Source organism: Podarcis raffonei, chromosome 10 (genome assembly GCF_027172205.1).
Source record: "Podarcis raffonei isolate rPodRaf1 chromosome 10, rPodRaf1.pri, whole genome shotgun sequence".
NCBI lineage: Eukaryota > Metazoa > Chordata > Lepidosauria > Squamata > Lacertidae > Podarcis > Podarcis raffonei.
Window position 1 is genome coordinate 40,221,441 of NC_070611.1, and position 20,509 is coordinate 40,241,949.

Sequence of the window (20,509 nt, forward strand, 5' to 3'; positions counted from 1 at the left end):
GCTGTCTGCCACCATTTTTCACAATGTTTAATGGCAGTGACCAGAAAGATTGGTTTTTCTTTTAAATTAACATTATATGAGAGCTGCAACACTATGACAACTCTGTGCTGAGCTGAGATAGGCAAAATGACCTGTTAGATCACTGTTAGACCACATCAAAACCACATCTGTTTAAAAGGATGGATAGGTAGCACTAATTGCATCTGCCCCTGTAAATGTGATGCTACACTTCTGTTCAGCTGCAAAATAAATAAATGAAAACAAAATCCGACTTTCTTCATGTACAATGATTAGATGACAGCCTCATGTGTGGTTGCCCAGTAAAAAGAGTGAACAAAGCATCTGCTGCTTCCATGAAACGCTCAGACCTCGACCCAGGCTTTGGCAATCCAGAAAACTATGTTATACTCACTTGTACCAGAGGATCCCCCTAAATCACTTCTGCTTCCAGAAAAATTGACACACTGGGTCCAATCCATACATTTATTTTTGATATGGCAAACAGAACCATAATGGTACTCTAACTTGTGTGTTTTTTTGGTGGTAACTATTTGTGTTTCTGAATATTTTCCACTGTTGTGAGATACGAGATTTGCCAGAGCAAATCTTGACAGATGAGTCACCAAACTGTAGTAAATTTCACCCTCATCAGGCACATTCGGAAGAAATTTTACCTTGTAAAAACAGTGCATGAAATCACATAAATTATCTGGCCCCAAACAGAAAGTGTGAACATTATGCCCACTCCAGATCAGCTCTACCCATCACAGTGATTTTTCAGGCCCTCGATAACAAAATATCCCCAAAGGAGTTCAATATTTACCTGTATGCAGAGCACAAAGAAATGCAATAAGAAAGCCTTCCTTCCACATGCACACTCTGCCTGTCATATTAATGAGAACCTTACTAGCATTTTGCATAGTCCTGGAGCTCTTACATTGTGGTTTTGAAATTCAAGTCTATCCAGGCCCTCCTGTCGTAAAATATGCATTTGCTGAATGATCAAAATTGCTACCAGAGGGTACGCTTTTAATGTGAGAATTAAACCTGAACTTACTGGACTTAACAAAATGGCATATAAAGTTCCCTAAAAACATGATTAGGTTGAACATGATGTGGCGACTGAATTTTCAGGCAAAAATATAAAGACATCGTTAAATGACCCTGTGGCACTATATCTGTGTTTTTAATTAACTCAGTGGAAAGGGGTAATTTGAAAGGCACTTGTTACAATGGCTGTACCATTGCCCCACAGAAAGTTGTTTAAAAGGCAAAGATTTAATGGCCCAATTAAAATTAAAGTAAATGCCTAAGGCCATCACAAGTGTCTGTCCAAGAAATCAGATGCTACACATCTTTCTTAAAGGATATTCAGCTTGGAATTGTAATTTTGCTGCTTTCTTGATTGAATGCCCCTATAGCCTGACAACAGAAACTTAAATATGTTTACTCTGAAGCAGGTTATACTGAGTTCAGTGGCTAAAGTACTAAAGTGGATGAATATACAGGAGGCATCATAATATTTCACTCCAAGCAGAGCTTGTGTAGAAGGCTTCTAGAAACCCCTACAGAGGCTCAGGTTTGTGTGGCGGGAGGAAGAAACAGGAAAATGGAGAAGCTGCGACAAAACTGTGTGCAGTGTATCATACAAGATTCATGTACCCAGGGGAAGAATTCCACATTGGAAACAAAATCAGGTGATTTGGAACTGCAAAACTAAGAATTTGGGTAAGGAAGATTTCAAAAGAACAGATGCTGTGTGTACTCCAAATACTCATGGAAGTTCACAGTACAGAACTGAAATGGTACTGCTACTTTAAAATTAGGGACGCAGGTGGCGCTGTGGGTTAAACCACAGAGCCTAGGACTTGCCAATCAGAAGGTCGGTGGTTCGAATCCCCACCACGGGGTGAGCTTCCGTTGCTCGGTCCCTGCTCCTGCCAACCTAGCAGTTCAAAAGCACGTAAAAGTGCAAGTAGATAAATAGGTACCACTCTGGCGGGAAGGTAAAAGGCGTTTCTGTGCACTGCTCTGGTTCGCCAGAAGTGGCTTAGTCATGCTGGCCACATGACCGGCTCCAAAATGTACGCAGCAACCCCAGAGTCGGTCACGACTGGACTGAATGGTCAGGGGTCCCTTTACCTTTACTTTAAAATTGCTTATTATAGTTGTTGGCACATTAAAAGTTTATCTCCAAGGCAGCTTTGTTTGCTGCTTCCTCATCATATTTCAGTGTTAATTTATTTGCATTAACTAGCAGGTTAGATTCATCAGCAAAGTAAGATTTGTGTCTGCCCCTTATATTCCTTTTAGCAAACAGAAGCGTTGCATTGCAGAGAGCAGAATCTAAAATAATTGAAACCTGTAACCAGAAAGCATGGACATAAAACCAATCTAACTAACATTCTGATTTATGGGATGTGATAGGATCTTCTTCAGATATTAGGAAGCCTGAATGCCTCCAGTATGGAAATCCTGTCAATCAGGAACAACAGTGATCTCAGACTGCATTTGTTGAACTGCTGACAAACATGCAAACTGCTGCTACACACAAAAAGCTGGAACCTATGGACCACATGAGAAGGTTATATATATTTGTTGCATTCTAGGTTCCTTCTGTCTGATCCTGCTGAAGGAACACTAATTCGTGCTAATTCAACATACTTGGCACCTCTTAGCCACACAGGAATTTCCTGTTCATTGCGAAGAATTGGAACCACCATTTGCAGTACTGGAGGCACAGTCCAAAGTAGATGTTGTAGTGCAAACACACCACAATGGTTGACCTTTTCCCTCATGGTTTAGTACTGCAGTGGAACTTAGGAATGGGGTGGGGGGATACCAGCCTCACTGGATTTCCAGAACGAGACCAGGACCTACTGCTTTGGGGCAGGCTCTCGGAGAGCTCTAGGAATAAAGGGAAGCCGCTAGGCATGAAAGGGAAGCTGTGTCTCATTTGCCTTGGGCAAATGAAGCAGGTGCCTAGTGCATTCCCCTGCAATATGCTAGACCTTGCCTCACATGCACATCTCAGCATGTGGAAGAGTCAGTGTTGTGCTTGGAGAGTTTGACTGGGATCCCCCAATAGCCAAGAAGCCCACCCTGACCCCACAGAGTTTCTGGGAATATAACATGGGGAGGAGGGAACCATGAACGCAACCTTGAATTCTTTGGAGGAAAGGCAGAATTTAATTGCACAATTAAATTTAAAGATGGATGCCCTTAGATTGAAGGAAGGAATGGTAATAACATTCTCCTTGTAGGTTCATAATTCTTTGGGGCACTAGTAAGCACTGCATACCTTATTCAGTGTGCATTTTCTAAGGTACCTTCTACCTAACCAAACAGAAACCACCAAGTCCTGACCCACAACTGCCCATGCAGTGGTACCTCGGGTTAAGAACTTAATTCGTTCTGGAGGTCCATTCTTAACCTGAAACTGTTCTTAACCTGAGGTACCACTTTAGCTATTGGGGCCTCCCACTAACGTTGCGCCATCGCCACACGATTTCTGAAGCAAAGTTCTTAACCCAAGGTCCTATTTCTGGGTTAGCAGAGCCTGTAACCTGAAGCGTCTGTAACCTGAAGCGTCTAACCCGAGGTACCACTGTACTCCATCCCCTCCTGCACCTGGTTCCACTGGTGGGAGTGGCCTAGTGGGACTTGTCATGCCCCACCCCTGTTTTAAAGGCACCAGCCACTTCTGCATTTCTTCTTATGCATTGGTCGTCCATGCTTTGTATGTCTGTGTCACAACTGAGAGCATTAATCACATGGATGAAACAGAGTTACATGTTACAGTTCCTGTGTGTGACAATGTGTTTAATATATTTGCTAATATACTGCAGTAGCTGGCATATGAAAATGCTCCTGTCTTCCCAGCATATTCTCCTCCCAGCACACCAGATAGACGGCTTTACATGCACATGACCATAATGCATAGATGGCCCTCGGGGTCCCTTCCAACTCTACAATTCTCTGATAAACGTCAAATTAATATTATGCAAATTCCTCTGGAAACTCATATAGCTTGCATCTGGTACACCATGTGAATTTTTGTGTGCGTTTCAAAAGCATGTGATCTGGACATTTGCCATACTTTAAACTGAGAATAAATGACAAGTTACTCCAACAGAAGCACTGAATCCTGTCCAAAAATAAAGTAAAAAAAATCAATTATTTGTGGTGTCAGGAGGTTTGTGACAAACACTGACTAATATTGTGAATGATATAGACTAGTTTCCTTCTGCTAATGTTTTTGCAATTACATTTTCTAGAGGTAAGAAAATTCTGATTTACATCTTCTTGGTTGATTAAGATATATTCCTGACTTGCACTTATCCCCCTGCCTTTCTCACTTGCCACGTGTCTGTTTTATGCATCTGATGCCATTCACCTTGCAGTCATTCCTTGCTTTGAATTCAGGGCTCACCTTTCATTAGATAATTGGAACCACTGTCCCCTGTGCTGTTCTAGAAACGGATGCTCAGCAGCATCCTATCTGGCACCTCTGCTCCTCATTACAACTTCCCAGATGTTGCTATCTCAGAGTGATCAGGGTTGGCAGACGACTGCAGGGTGTTCACTTGCAGATTTGCTAAGACTACAGGAAAAGGCAAGCCTGGTTCTGAGGACATTGGGATAGATTGGGCTAGGCAAGCTTTTATACCTAGGCTCCTTCACCCAGCCTGGGAACTTTATAAGCAGCTGCAGCTAGAAAGGTGGCTATCTTTGGGTCACTGTCAAGGAGATAGTGGGGCTCTGGTGATTCCTACTTTCTTTTGACATTTTGGAGGAGCTGATTTTGCTTTTAGGTTGTGGGGAGGTGAATGCATTTGAGTTTTGAAGGGTTGATTTAAAGATGTTATCCTGATAGATTAGCCACTTTTGGCATAATGTGGTGTCTGGATTAATAAAAAATGAGAAATAATAAAATACTATACGTAATATGCACCTGAATGTTGATCAGAACACTGCTTGAAATAACAGAAACAAGCACTGAACCCTCCCTACTCTGAGAAGCAATCTTGATGAGATTGTGCCTTCGGGCATAATCACAATTATTTTACTGCAATGTTTTACGAGCGCGCACTTAGCTAAACACTGACAAAAAAAATTGAGCTAAGTATATGTAACAAGGCAGATTTTAGGAGAAGGTTATTTCATCAACAAACACGTGTACATTGATAAATAACACAGGGTGGGGGAGCCGCAAATGGTTTAGCACATGGAACAAACACTGATGGCGGGGCTGTTCAGTATGGTCCTGCTCCCAATTTGCTCTACATAGTGGCTACAGTGCATGAAGAGGTAATATGTTCCTTTGTTCACATGTATTCTGCATCCTTTCTTCCTTGCCTCTTCCATTCTGCCCTGATGCTACATACCTTCCTTTGATCACACAGAGTGATTTAGCTGCTCATGTCCTTTGTTATACAGCAACTTCCACTGATAATGGCCAGGAAGTTATACCAAGGTGGAACCTGGCTACTACTAGATTTCCCCCTTTTGCTTTCATCTTCATAATGGTTGAAATACTGTTACAAAAGGCCTGTAAATGAATGGGGATGGAGAGTAGATTATGCTCACATGTGTAAAATGTATCTGTATGTGCATTTGTCTAAACACACAAGAACACAAAATGTGGACAGGGAGAGAGGCACAAGCCTCATCCCCACTGAATGCAAGTTAATGTTCCCTACAGATCTTTCCCATGTGAAACAGGGAATGTTGGGAGTCTGAGGAGGAACGTAATGTGTGTGAGGAGTTAATATTTCTATTCTGCTCTTTCAACAACAAATGGTGAGCTCAAAGCGGCACATAAAAATCACAAAAGCATTGAAAAACACACCATTACAATATTGTACTATCAAACACAAACGCATATAAATAAAGCAAACAGCAAATTCATCTACATGATTAAGAAAATTCAGTAAAGTCATGGTAATTCAAAACATCAGAAAATATAAAAAAAATCATTCCTCAGAATGATTAATACCATTCAATAAAGTCCTATCAGAAAGAGCTGCTGAGTACCAATAGTTTGCATGCACTCCACTGCCACCACCTGCAACTAGAGCATTAATTTGCTCAGACAAATCCTTTAACATGACTTGTGGGTGATTTTCTGGACAGGGGTGTCCGGATGCAGGGCAGCTTTAAAATGTTGGAGAAAAGCCGGCCTTGTGTTGCTTTGGAATCCTTCAGCCAGTGTGATGAAGTGGTTAGGGTGCCAAACACTTAGAGTGTGGTGACCCAAGTTGAAAACTCCACTGAGCCATGAAGCTTTCAGGAGCTCAACCTACTCTGGCAGGTAGGACCCTGGCAGAGACACATGCCCAAGTGGCATGTTATCTTCCTCCTGGTCATTCGTTCGGGAGCTTCAAAAGCTTCCTTCTGCCCAAACATCACAGCGACTGATGCCAACAGACACCAGCACACTTAGGGATCTGCAGAGTCTGTGCAGTTTGCGTGACAGAACTCAGCATTTTGGCTAATCTGCTTTATTTACATATACACACACATGGAGCACTGCAACATGGCTCCCCCTCACTCTAGCATCAGACAGCAAAGAGAAAAAGAACAAAGGACAATAGTCCCACTTCACAGAACACAGTGACACAAACATCCTGTCTCCGTCACTTCCCACTCTGTGGAGTCAAAACATACACTGCCATGTGATAGACAAAAATCCCATGACTGCAATTACGGAGCAGAAGCTCCCCAGGTGACCTTGGAACAGTCGCTACCGTGTAGCCTATCCTATCTCCCCGGGTTGTGAAAATAAAAAGCAGGTAGGGGAAGAGAACCATGTATGCTGCCTTGTGCTTCTTAGAATCAACAAATTGTAGAGTTGGAAGGGACCACAAGGGTCATCTAGTCCAACCCTCTGCAATGCAGGAATCTTTTGCCCAACATGGGGCTTGATTTAGAATCTCACACTCTACTGAGTTATCTCCCTGGGTATAAATTAAACGAATGAATGAATGAAAAAGCCTCAGGCTCCCAGAACATCATATTGGCTCTCTGCAGGGCAGGGGTACCCAAGGTGGACTGCAGCTTCCATCAGCCCTGCTGACTGAGGCTGATGGGAGTTGAGGGCCCACAATATGCAGAGGGCACCATGCCAGCTTCCCCTCCTCTAGGCTATTCGGGGGACCGTGAATGGACCTTTCACATTGACAGAGGCACGAGATGGATTGGGCCTTTCCTTCCCTGCTCCTGGAAAGTGCTTATGTACAAGCTCATTTACTTTCATGAGCAGCTCTTCTGAATTCCGTGTTCAAAACTATATGTCAGCAGCAATGGCGGTTCAGCAGCCCGAGTGAGGCATGTGTGTTTGAACCTGAGGGTGACAGGAGAATAATTCGAAATGACTTAATCTAGCTTCTGTATTATAAAGTAGGAATGTAATATAAAGCACCGAGGTAAAATGGCTAGCCAGCTGAGCCTGGTATTTTAAAGTAATAGAGGGTATGCACCAGAGCGACAAGAGTCGAAGTCAGGTTAATGGTGATGGCAGGAAATAGACTGCAATTGAGGTATGAGTGATTGGCCAGTGCGAATAAGTACGTGATTTGGAGGAATAAAGAGGAGTGTCTCCACTGCCAATGTTATCAGGTTGACAGCAACTGGCCCCAAAATTATCTGGGGATGAGACATTTCACTTAGTGGTAAAGTGAGGAGTTCTCTTAGGCACCCCTTTTCTTTACTAATAAATATGTTCCACCCACCCCATCTTAAACTGAAGGACTTCTGACAGAGGTTTTTCTTAAACCACCTTGCCACCACTCTTCAGCTCCAAACACTGAGCTGGCTTCTGAGTCAAAATTATTTTTAATATCAGCTCAGAATACCTATTAAAGGTGTGCAAATTTTGCAGGTCCTGTTGACTAGATACAGGTTTCCATACTGCAGCTTATTTGTTTACAACTCTTCCCCAAAACGAGGAGTTTAAACTCTCCAGTTTCAAAAGTAATTCATTTCTACCAAAAGGCAGAAATAAGCCTCTATTTTGTCTTCTCTGTTACCTTCTTCTTTTTGACACGTGTCAGAAACCCCAAACCTACCATTTAGTATCCTCATGGACCAGGCTAAGCTATCCCTTGTCCTGGGATCTCAGCAACTACTATTCCTGAATAACTCCAATTTCAAGATTAACATTGGAAATTCTCCTAGTTTTGGTGAAATTTGGGAGGAATGGAAAAAGTATGGCAGTGTGAATGAACAATAAGACAAAGGACTGGTAGAAATTTGCCCATCCCTAGTAGAAAGCAGAATGGAAGCTGCCTTCCCTTATCTTTCTACCCCCTGTATTATCTATTGCTACAAAATGCTACAAAATGCAAGGTAAAATAACTTCACTGTGTTGCAGCTGCCGAAAATTAAAGGCGTCTTTCAAAGTGCTGGAATTTTACTGACATTTTAGATTTAAAAGTCCTGCCCTGCCTTTTCTTTAACAAATATTTAAATAAAGAATTTCTCAGTTAGGACCCTGCAGACATCTATTGGGAAAGTTCATTCCTTCACAAGGTGCCTATTCATATTCTCCATTCCAACGCTGTTCTATGGGGCAGTCATACATTTTGCCAACGACAGAAAATAAATGTAGTTTAGAAATATTGGTGCTATACCATACACAAGGTCAAAGAAGACAAGAGTAATTTGCAACTACTAAATTGCTTGATGTAATACTTTGGCGTGATAATCTTTAAGAGGAAGCTTTGCATAAGTCAAAGGTCTTCGGAGCAATATGCAAATCAAATCCTACCACTTTCCTAAATCCTTTTAATCTAGCACTTAATCTCAATAATGACCCAGTTCTTGGAAACTTAACTGAGCTCAGCCTCTTAATCACATTATTCAGCTCGCCCTTCACAAAGTTTGAAAGGAGATAGATAACAAACAAAGCTAAAAAAAAACCTTGATGAAATATCATCATTAATTTGGCTGTGTAAGAGTATTTTATTTACTGTGAACAGAGTAGGGGGAGGGTGTTCCCTTGAAACCAAAGATAGGGACATAAGATGAGCCCTGCAGGATCAGGCCAAAGCTCCACCACTATTCTTCTCATAGTGGCCAAACAGATGCCCATGGCAGGACCTGAATACAACAGCATTCTCCCCACCTATGACTCCCAGCAACCTGGCATTCAGAGGCCTACTGCCTCCCACAGTGTTGTTGACAGAGTTTAGGTACTTCATTTCCTTTACTTATTCATTGACTTTCTATAATGCCCTTCATCCAAGCATCACAGGGCAGTTTATAACACAAAAACACACAATTGCATAAAATAGTAACAAACAAACAATCACATGAAGCACCCTGAAGAGCCAAAGGAGAGCTCACAGAGGTTCAGATATGCAGGAACTCCAAAGAAAGATGCCCAAACTGTCAGAATGGTCAGGTCTATTACAGAAGGGGACAAACTTACAGCAAAGGTCCAAAGGCTCCCTGCTTGGCCTTGCTCACAGCATTCCATGAGACAGACTCCACAGCGAGGTCTTGTCTACATCAAGAAAACATACTCACAACCTTTATAAGCCCGGGGAGGCCATGTCACATGGGAACACAGGTGGCTGTTCATTACTTCCCCCTCTAGCTATGCCTGGGGCCTGTGGATACGTCTAAGCATGTGAAACACATATGAGCTCAGTGCTACAGCTGCTACCAATCATCTTGACCATCAATATGCTGCAAGGAGGGCTTCCAGACCAGCTTACCTTTTGGGGTCAACACCCCCAGTTTAAAAAGCCATAGATTGTTTAATTAGTCAAAGGCCTTTGGAGAAGAGGGGTGCTTTTGTCTGGCACCTTATTGTTTAGGAGACCATAGAATTGTAGACTCGGGAAGGAGCCCGAGGGCCACCTGGTCCAGCCCCCTGCAATGCAGGCATCTCAACTAAAGCATCTAGGACAGATGGGCATCCAACCTCTGCTTAAAAACCCCTAAGGAAGGAGAGTCTACCACCTTCGGAGGGAGGAGGGCAAGTGAGAGTGTGGCCTGTGGAGAATCCTAGATACCAGGCAGAGAAGCCAGGAGGGCCCCATCCCTGGGCCTAAGGTTCCCCAGTCTCCCCTAAAGCACACAGTGCAGTATAGTGGTAACTCAGGTTAAGAACTTAATTTGTTCTGGAGGTCCGTTCTTAACCTGAAATTGTTCTTAACCTGAGGTACCACTTTAGCTAATGGGGCCTGCTGCTGCCGCCGCACCACCATTGCATGATTTCTGTTCTCATCCTGAAGTAAAGTTCTTAAGCCGAGGTACTATTTCTGGGATAGTGGAGTCTGTAACCTGAAGCGTCTGTACCCGAGGTACCACTGTACCTAGAGTAGGAGGGGTGGGGAACCTATGCCTTCCAGACCACTGGCCATGCTGGCTGGGGCTGAGAGAAGTTCCCCTTCCCCTGCTGCAGAGGGCAGTAGCTGTAATTTTCATGCCTGCCAAGTGTCCTGGAAAAAATGGAACATCCTGTTTATTAATGCGAGATTGTGGTGGCCATTTTGGGAGGCACCTGGGGGCGGGCGGGCAAGATTGCAGCACTGCTCACATGATATGCCCAGAAGCGCATTGCAGAAGATGTGCGTCCTGGTTTTTGACCTGAAAAAAATTGGATGGCATAAATTCTGCAGTGCTATAAAAAAGGTGGAAGTAACATGTTTAAAATGCAATTGCAGGAAGGCAGGCCAAAAGGCCTTTCTCTACCAAGCGTTTCCTTCTCATGTGGTTTCATTCTCTGCTTCCTCAGTGTGTCAAGCTAAGAAAAACAGCCAAGGAGGCCATGAGACCTGGAACAAATTCATTTCTCACCTATACAACTGCAAGTGGTGCTTCTTTCACAATTATGGCTGTCTTTCCCCCCTGAGCGCTCTTATTTCTTTGTGAGGTACAAGTAATAAAAAGGAAGGATGCCACACACACACACACCCGTTCAAAAAAATGGTGTGTCTTAATGATCATTTGAACAACTCGGCAAAATGCATCATCCCTACCCCCAGAGCATGTTCTTTTTTGCCCAACAGCAATTGCAGCCATATGTGAATGGAAACATCTTTTGCGGCAGGGGAAAAACAGGTGGTTGGCAGAGCAGGCATGAGCCTGCTCCTAATCGATACCACCATGCTGGATACTGTATGGCCCTAATAGAATCTCTGGGAATGAAAAGTGTGTGCTTCAGCTAATAATTCAGCCCGTTACAATTCAGATGTTGGAAAGAGAAAAGAAAAATCTAATCAATACTGGGAAATCTCATCTGTGGTTTCCATCTGCACAAACTCTGAAGACTGCGCTTTCTGCAACATGAAACAATGATGGCACATGGAGGGTCAGGCAGGAAGGCAACTTGCACACCATCTCCACTCAAGAGAGTGAAACCAATTCTTCTCTGATGCTGCCATTATGATTCTGATGGACGCACACAATTTTTCAGCCTAAAAATGTCTGCGATTTGGAAAAATATAATCTGAGTTTGGGGAAGGATGCAGACTCATATCTAGACGGGCACAGAGCCCAAACTTTTCATTTTAGAAATTCACTGATGAGTTCACAAAAGAACAAGGTAGAAATAATAGTGGCAGCATTTTCCTGCATTCCTATGCATTTACTATACAGTGGTACCTCAGGTTACATATGCTTCAGGTTACATACGCTTCAGGTTACAGAGTCCGCTAACCCAGAAATGGTACCTTGGGTTAAGAACTTTGCTTCAGGATAAGAACAGAAATTGTGCTCCGGCGGCATGGAGGCAGCGGGAGGCCCCATTAGCTAAAGTGGTGCTTCAGGTTAAGAACAGTTTCAGGTTAAGAACGGACCTCCGGAACAAATTAAGTACTTAACCCGAGGTATCACTGTATATCCCTTGGTAGAAAAGGGGTTAGTTGGAAGCAGATCCACACACCTTTTTTTGCAAATTATCTGGAATTCCATGTGGCTCAGAGCTACCTTGCCTGTCTTGCCCCACCTAGCAGCTGCTGTAGCTTTTAATGTGTGCATGTAAGGAAATGATTAAAACAGTTTATTGCAACACATATGTAAGCCATCCAATATTTGTCCTCTGAATACCCAAATTAAAAAAGCAAAATGATTTATTACAAAATAGATACTTATTATACAAAGAGACTCACTGTCACTTGTCCAACCCCACCCCTCGCTCTGTCACAAAACAAATGAATCTTTTTAATTAGAGAATTTTTTGGTTACAAATCAAAGTATTTGCAGAGAAGCAGAGTGTACATCCTTCCTGTGGAAATATAGTGCATGCAGGGGAAGTTTGAACAAATAAGGAGCAGTATGTAGCATTAAAGTCCTTTCCAGGGAAGGTGGTGACAGGTTAAAGTCCAGTTAAGGAGTATTGAGAATGTGGGATAACCAGCCTCATATAACCAACATGCTTAGTCCAATTAATGCACAAAGGGGTTAATACCATAGAGTAAGCTGTTCTGCCAGGCTTAGCAATGTCACATTCTTTACCGTGGGATGAATTGGGCAGTCATGCCTATTGTTGTACCCCAGTCTACCTGTTAAGCTTAGCCTGTAAAGAGGTTTGAGCAACTTGCTCTAAGCTTATACTGCACAACAAGCCACTCTTGAGTTCATATACCAGTAATTTTACCTCTCTGTAGCTAAACTAAATTTTACTGCCTGTGTGACTTTTTCTGAATGCTGTATGAAAAAGCACATGAATCTGACCTTTGGAGAGTTTGTAAGTAAGTAATTTACCAAAACAAAACAAAACAAAACAAATGTTGTTTTTAAAAAGCAGAAGCAGTAGTAACAACACTTAACCCGAACACCCCTCCCTTTCCTGGGCTCCAAGTCACATAATCCAGAGCAACCGAAGTTTTTTTAAAAAATTAAAAAAAAAACCTATTGTGCCAGTCTGGGACCCATTATAGAATCAGTAAATGAAAGCTTTCGAAGTTAGTATGAGCACCGCCGTCTCTATTATACAATCAATCAATCAGTCAAAGCTGTAAAAGAAGTAGGTAATAGTTGCATCATTAAATGTTGTAATGATACAAACTGCCACGAATTCTGGCCTTTTTGCAACACCCCACCCAAAACCCAAAAGAAACTTTGTAACTGAGTTTAAAATGGAACATTTGCCATGATCCATCTTTTTCACTCACCACCTCATAAAGAGCACTTGTGTGCCAAGTGCTCTTTCATAGATGCACATTGAAGTAATTATGTGCCCAGGGCAAATATGGGTCATGTGAATTGGTTTTCCATTTTTCTCAGGGACAAAGCCCGCAACATGAACCTTGTGGTAGCTTTCATCTGCAGAAAGCCATCAGCAGGACACACCCTGGGCTACAGTCAGTGTATATTAAGTGTGATCTCTCCTATACTTGCACAATGCTTTTGTGTACTTAATCCTGCAAATTGGGGTTTCCCCCTTCCCTCTGCTCAGGTTCACTAATTTCAACTCATTTCTAGATTTTTAAAACTCAGTGGGAAGATTCCATTTCCATCACCTCGTCATTATATTCGGGGGCGGGGGGGAATGTTGGCAAACTTCACAGCAGGACAGTTCATCTCAGAGGCATCTTAAACTGTTTGCAGTGGTGAGGAGGGGGGATGACATCAGTAAATATTAATAAATGGACAAGTCCCATTTGTATGCATATCAGTGAAGACGCTTGACATTGTTTACGAGTATAATACAGAGCTACATGCCTTCTTACTGCTGCCTGCTAGGCCTTAATTATGTAGTCAATTCCAGCAGATAATTTAGAGTCCTACACAACATAAAATCGTATTGTCAATCACAGATATTCAGTTTGGGTGCTTAGCAAAACATGGTCTCTTCTGAGTGCTAAGCGAAAGCATGCACTTTCAAAAGAAGAACATTGTTAAATCCATGTTGAAACTGTTTGTAATGTAAGGTTGGCAAAGTCCCCCATCTCTTATTAGTTCCAAGCTAGTTCAGAGAATCCTTGCAAAAAAGCTTGGGCAGTTTGGAGAGGCCAGGTCCACTCTGAATTCTTCCGCGACAACCTCAGCACTCAGTTCCTGCTTTTGGGTTTCCTATGGACATCTGGTTGGTGACTCAGAAGAGGTTTCTGGGACTAGATGGGCCACCAGCCTAATCCAACAGGCTCCCTTCTTATGCTCTTAGGTTAAGAATGGCAGTAAAGAAAGTCCAGTAATGATGATCTGTGGCCAGAACAAGGTACCGTATTTTTCGCACCATAGGACGCACTTTTTCCCTCCTAAAAAACAAGGGAAAATGTGTGTGCGTCCTATGGAGCGAATGCAGGCTTTCGCTGAAGCCTGGAGAGTGAGAGGGGTCGGTGCGCACCGACCCCTCTCGCTCTCCAGGCTTCAGGAAGCTATCCGCTAGCCGTGGGAGACCCAGCTCTCCCACGGCTAGCGGAGCGCTGCATTAATCCCGAAGCTTGGGGCGTGCGGAGCTCAGCGCGCCCCAAGCTTCTGGGTGCCGGCAAGGTCTCCGCTAGCCGTCTAGACCTTGCCGGCACCCAGAAGCTTGGGGCGCGCTGAGCTCTGCACGCCCCAAGCTTCGGGATTAGTGCTCCGCTAGCCGTGTCTAGGCTGCGGATAGCAGCCTGCTTCCCGGAGTGTCGGGCGCCCTGAAAGCAGAGTGCCCGGTGCTTCGGGAACACATCCGCAGCCTAGGCAGTCCTGCGGGAGGTCCCGCAGGGATGTCTAGGCTGCGGATAGCAGCCTGCCGCCCGGCGGGTGGGGTGCCCTGAAGCAGAGCGCCCCTCACGCCGGGCAGACATCCGTAGCGTGCGGAGCCCTGCAGGAGTTCCCCGCAGGGCTCCCCACGCTGCGGATAGCAGCCTGCTTCCCGGAGCGTCGGGCGCCCTGAAAGCAGAGCGCCCGGCGCTTCGGGAACACATCCGCAGCATGGGGAGCCTTGCAGGAGTTCCCCGCAGGGCTCCCCACGCTGCGGATAGCAGCCTGCCGCCCGGCACGAGGGGCACCCTGAAGCAGAGCGCCCCTTGCGCCAGGCAGACATCCGCAGCGTGGGGAGCCCTGCAGGAGTTCCCCGCAGGGCTCCCCACGCTGCGGATAGCAGCCTGCCGCCCGGCACGAGGGACGCCCTGAAGCAGAGCGCCCCTCGTGCCAGGCAGACATCCGCAGCGCGGGGAGCCCTGCAGGAGTTCCCCACAGGGCTCCTGACACTGCGGATAGCAGCCTGCTGCCTGGCGGGTGGGGCCCGCTGAAGCAGAGCGCCCCATGCGCCAGGCAGACATCAGCCAGCCCCACAAGCTCGGGGGACAGCAGGGAGGCGCAGCGCCACTATCCCGCTGTTCCTCGACCTGGTTCGGTTTCCCTGACCTGCTTTTGGGGGGGAAATAAAGGGGAAATTTTTTCTCTTTATTTCCCCCCCAAAAAACTAGGTGCGTCCTATGGTCCGGTGCGTCCAATCGTGCGAAAAATACGGTAGTTTGGAGCTGCTAAAGCTAAGGCAAGGTTCAGCTATGTGCCATCAGAGGCACAGTGGAAGGGTGTCCATAAATCCATTCCACTTTGTACATGCAGCATTTTAATATTTCCAACCATGCAAACCAGCCCCGTCTTTATTTTTTTCTAGAACAAGATAGGCTCTTATGGCCAATCTGAGAGATTTAAGCCATGATTCAGCAAGGTAATTTGTCTTCTTTCAAAAGTATGAGTCACCTGGCCTTGAAGAATTAAGGGTTTAGCGAAGCCTTGCTTCTGGACTCGATCAAAAGACAAGTGACGTCAATAGCAGTCTTGCCATTTACTTCAATGAACCTGGGTGTGGGTTCTGTGTATTAAGCTGTTTGTACAAAAAAAAAAACACCACCCACCCCCAAAACAACAGCAGACTTTTATTCAGGGGTTGAGGAAGTCTCTGTGGGTAAAGTAAACAAGAACTCTCGCCTCTTGCAAAACAGTTTTTGCAAACCACAGGATGTGGGCAGAGTTGTCCTCTTTCTAGCTCCATCGTCGTATTCTCTGTGCATACATTGAAAGCACATCCAATGTGCATTTGAAGCACACGACGTCTCCTAAAGAATAATAGGAACCCTATTTTCCCTACACAGAGGTCCAAGTCCCTACATCCAGATTCTTTGAGGGTAGCCATGTGCTTTGAAATGTGAATTGGATGTGCTTAAATGTATGGTGGGGATCTGACCTTAATTTCACTGAAGTGCATGAAAGCTACCTGGTTTGCTTTCACTTGGCTCCCAGGAGGATCTCAACAGCATGCTCCAGCAAATGTTTACTCAGAAGTAAACCAGAACACATTTAATGGGAATTACCAAGGAGGACATTTAAAATGGACAGACCCAAGAATTCTTTATTAAAGATATTTCAGAGATTCCAAAATAGTGATGGATTAGGTTCCCCAGGCACGATGTGGAATGGGTTTGGCTAATGTGGGTCATTTTGCATACACTGTTGAGTACTTTCCAGAGTTCAAATTAGAGATGGATGGGCCCATTAAAGTCCAGCCCACCCCCATTTTCAGGAAGATTGGAACTAAATCCATCCTGTTCCATTTCCAGGTGGATATTTACAGGGAAATCCTTAGAAATCTGCCCAGAAACACATTTAGAATAAACATTTGCTCTAAGTGGTCAACTTACGTGGTGCTCTAAGGGGTTCTGTGCCATCTCTGTTCCCCTGCCCCAAATGGGTTGCTTTAAAACTGTGTATCCTGAGCTGCTAGCATGACACATGGTGCTCCAGTGCACAGTTTCAGTGTGCGTGGCAGAAGTCCCCCAGGAGTGACAGGACATGACAGCATTCCCTCTACGCATCTTGAAAACACATATCAGCAAGGAGCCCCCAACACAGACTTTTCAAGCTGAGGTTGGCTAGATACAGATATTTATTCTTTTTGTAATCTGCTCTGAGGTTTTGTTTTGTTTGTTTTTACAGTCGAGCAGTACCTATTTTTTTTATGACATTCAGGGGCCAATGAACCTTAAAAAAGAAAAGAGGAAGGAGGTTTCACCATCAAAGTAGAGGCACCAGCAGCATCTTTCTCTCTCTCTTCCCTTATTTAACTGTAATAGTCTCAGCTGTTTCATGCAGCAGAAATAGCAAGTCTGCAGTCACCATATCCTTCCATCACCCCACATTTTGAATGAACGTATTTCATGATGGAGTGTCTTTCCAGATGCATGGCAGAGGCAGGGTGGAGAGAGAGTGACTCCCCCTGGCCAGTGCCTTGCCTGCTCTTATATTCCAGGGCCAGGTGGAGGAAGCAGCACAGGACAGGGCCAAGGAAGAAATTGGTATTCGGTTAAAATAGTCCACAAAATTTATTCATCACAGATGTAAGTAAGCTATGGCAAAGGCATTGGATATGTATCTGGAATCCACCAGGAGGCTGGGTCGACCAACATCAAATCAGGGTGATCCTATCATGACTGCTGTTTGGATGGGTGCTATGGCCCATCAGCCCCCATGTCGGCTTCCAGACAGAAACAACTTCCTGGACCCCTTTAGTAGAGTACCTCATAGTCTAAGGTTCCAACCCAATGCCTTATCTGCCAATAAGTTGTGGTGATTGCTAAGAGGCAGGTGAAAACCTTCCAGCAGGCCCAAATTGTCTGCAGGAAAAATTCCTCACTGGCCCCGAGTACAGCGACTGAGTATTCAAGGTGTGCTTATAAAACCAAACATATCAGTGGCCATCCAAAACAAAAAGGAGCCTGCACCCATATTGTGCCATTAAACCCTTCTGAGTTAGCATGACAGTGATGAGTGGTATAGGCCTTTGTGAAACTTGGTGAAATACATGATTTATGAGGGCAGCCCAGTTAAAATGGAATGTCAATCGAATTCATTTGTTAATACAATTTCATGTACATGTAGAAAAATGACAAAAACATAATCAAGTGTCAGAAAGTTAGGGTAAAACAATATGCATCGAGAAATGTAACCAGGTAGAAGAGATCTCCTGTCTTTAACTTCACTGTCATTTAAACAGGGGAGAAAAGGCATGGCCTGAATGATAATAATAAAAACTCAGTTTGACATAGATGTGCAGTATGGGCACCCCCCCCTCTTACGTGGGGGTTACATTCCAGGCCCCCACGAGCATAAGCAAAAATCGCATAAATGGGGAGCACCCTCTAAACACATTTTAAACACTTTCTCTCCAATCTGGACGAAAAATATTGTATCCAAAAATGTAGACAACTAGAATGAAAGCTCTGGGGCTGGCAGGAGACTGGAGGATGCATGTAAAAGCGGGCAGCTGCTGCGGCAACGTCAAGGCGGTGCAAACACACCAGCAGAGCCGGTGCAATGCTCGTGCACTCCTCACCACCACCTTCTGCTTCCTCCTTCAGACCCAGTATGCAGCAGCAATGCAGGCAGCTGGAGTCCAGCTGAGAGCCACTGCTTTACCCAGCAGCCCCCACCCCACCCCCCAGAGACCCACTGGGTCATTTCAGCACCAGCTGAAAACCTTTTAGCTCCCCCAGGCTTTTTTAATACCTCTATGTCTATGGATCTATTGTGTTGTTGTTTTTTAGTTGTTAATAGTTTTTATTGTTTTCAGCATTGTATTTTAATTGTTGTATTTGTTGTCTGAGCCACTCAGAGAAGTTCTCTGCCATGGGGGCAGCTATGGGGTTAAACTAAATAAATCCCAGCCAAGCTCAGATTTCTTTGTGATGTATGTGCATCACAAGTATTCTGTGTCAGAGGCAGGACCAGTGCCATAGTACCAGTTATTTTCCACATAGTCTGCTAAGAGGAATTGTGGCCAGTGTGGTGGTGTGAGTAGGGTGTCCTAGATCTCCTAGCTTCCCAACATTGTAGGTCGCTGCCACTTACCAAGAAGAGAAGGGGTGAGGTGCAGGAAGCTCAGGGTTGAGCAGTGCATGGCAGTGGGACTAGTCTGATGCTCCTGCGACCATGTGCTGCATCCATTTTTTAGCTGCTGCTGCCCTTTCTCTACCACTAAACACACAAATTTGCACTGAAATATTCAACTGGAAGGTAAGGTAAAGGTAAAGGGACCCCTGACCATTAGGTCCAGTCGTGGCCAACTCTGGGGTTGCGGCGATCATCTCGCTTTACTGGCCGAGGGAGCCGGCGTACAGCTTCCGGGTCATGTGGCCAGCATGACTAAGCCACTTCAGGCGAACCAGAGCAACGCACGGAAACACTGATCACCTTCCTGCCAGAGTGGTACCTATTTATCTACTTGCACTTTGACGTGCTTTTGAACTGCTAGGTTGGCAGGAGCAGGGACCAAGCAATGGGAGCTCACCCCGGCACGGAGATTTGAACCACTGACCTTCTGATCGGCAAGTCCTAGGCTCTGCGGTTTAACCCACAGCGCCACCCGCGTCCCCAACTAGAAGGCACCCAGTTCTAATATCCATAGATAACTGTATCCCATAGGTGTTCAATGGAACATTTAGGCTGAGGCACTCTGACAACAATCCACCTATCTGGGTTTTCAGGCTTCTAGCATTAGCAAATAAACACCTATATGATTTCAAAGGCTCTTTTTTCTGTGTACATTTTGGTCCAATTATTTTTTTTAGAAGAGAGAAAGGATGGATAGATATAGATGTCCAAGCAGAACAACAGCATGAAAACTTTTCAAGTACTTTTTCTAGGCAGACATGCAGGTTTTTGTTAGCTCCAAGGGTGAGTAATATAAGAAGTAATTAGTGTGATAACACATTAGCATAATGTTCCATATGGTGTTATTCTTGCATTTGAACACGACAATTATACTTCAATAAATTAAGTGTGGCTGGTCTGCCTTCCTCACCCAGCATGAAAATGCTGAAAATCTATTACATTTGAACTCACTGAAGTTCTCTTGCAGATTGTGGCTTTTGGTTGTTGTAGTAATTTCAAGAATGTTTGGAAGCCTATTATAGGCACACTCATTTGAGGTTTAAACTACTGTGTTTGCATGCCCTGAGAATTGTAGCTCAGCACCTATAACAAATGACAGCTCCCCAAACTCTTTGGGTGAAGGCATGATTGTGTAAAGCGGTGTGATAGGGCCATAGTTGCAGCAATAATCAAACTAACAGATCCATTAACTTCCTTGACTTTCTCTAGAATGGCACGTGATATCATTGGATCCCTTCTCTTCCCCAGCCTTTGCTGTCACCACAAAGCTGATTCTAATGATGGATTTGGTAATTTCTTCCTTTCCAGGTGGCTTGAGACCTCAGCTAAAGTCTCAACATGATGATACATTCTTTTCCCCAGAATGCTTTCTCATTTGTCAGTGGCTGCAAGACGTCTTATTAATCTAGAACAAAGATGTTGGTAGAGGCATCAAAGCTGGAATACTTTGAGCCACCCCAGGCATACCCCCTTTGGAGTCCTAGTGATGCCAAAACTCTGGAGTCAGTTTGGCCAGGGATATGTAAGTTGCTGCAATGGCAGGAACAGGGGATCCAACATTGGATGTCCTTCTCTGATGTCAGAGAAGAACCTCTGATCCACCCTATCAGATACCCCCTCCCAAGTGTCCCTAGTTCTTATCCTCTAGGGACAGTCACAGATTTACAGAAGCCAT

General features: G+C 44.5%; 2 long non-coding RNA genes across 2 annotated transcripts in view; one reads left to right on the forward strand and one right to left on the reverse strand.

Moving 5' to 3' along the window:
• LOC128422637 (uncharacterized) overlaps positions 1-20,280 on the forward strand; it is a 39,372-nt gene extending 19,092 nt beyond the window's left edge. Inside the window, exon 3 of the long non-coding RNA XR_008332547.1 lies at positions 20,143-20,280. This is a non-coding gene — a long non-coding RNA (uncharacterized LOC128422637). The remainder of the gene's footprint in view (positions 1-20,142) is intronic.
• LOC128422638 (uncharacterized) lies at positions 14,203-15,424 on the reverse strand. The gene is made up of 3 exons (XR_008332548.1): positions 14,949-15,424; positions 14,470-14,591; positions 14,203-14,370 (listed from the first exon to the last, which is right to left on the reverse strand). It is a non-coding gene; the product is annotated as an uncharacterized LOC128422638 (long non-coding RNA).
• Positions 20,281-20,509: the final 229 nt, after the last annotated feature.